This window comes from Bison bison, unplaced genomic scaffold (genome assembly GCF_000754665.1).
Source record: "Bison bison bison isolate TAMUID 2011002044 unplaced genomic scaffold, Bison_UMD1.0 scf7180017864146, whole genome shotgun sequence".
NCBI lineage: Eukaryota > Metazoa > Chordata > Mammalia > Artiodactyla > Bovidae > Bison > Bison bison.
In genome coordinates, this window is record NW_011494718.1 from 11,923,034 (window position 1) to 11,923,544 (window position 511).

Consider the following 511-nt stretch of genomic DNA (forward strand, 5'->3'; position numbering starts at 1 on the left):
AGCGGGGGCTGGGCAGGGAGGCGCCGTGGGCTGCATTGTTTAGAGTAAGTACTGGTCCTGAATGCCCCAAGGACAATCTGAGGGAACTAACTTGAGATAGCAAGCCAGATTGTGGGATAGCTGTCCCATGAAAAGCCCTAACCTAAGACACCGCCAGGCTCACTCACAGAACAAAGGACTGAGCAAAGCTAGTCGGCTGAGGACCGGCCCATCCCCTGCCGGAGACAGGCAGGTGAGGGCAGCCAGAGCCAGAAGGGGCAATCACAGCCCCAGAGAGGCATCATCTACCAAAATGCAAGCAGGCTTCGTTGCTAACCAAGACTTCTTGGGATTCTGGATGGTTGACATCCGCTGGGAGGGTTGCAGCCAGAGATTAGCTCCCCAGGAAAGACACACGGCACACCTGAGAAGGTGCGCCAGTTGTACACCCAGAAAACCAAGCGGCTGGGATGGGGGAGGCGATAAGTCACAGCGACTGTGCTCACCAAGCACCTGGTCACCTGAGCTGCTC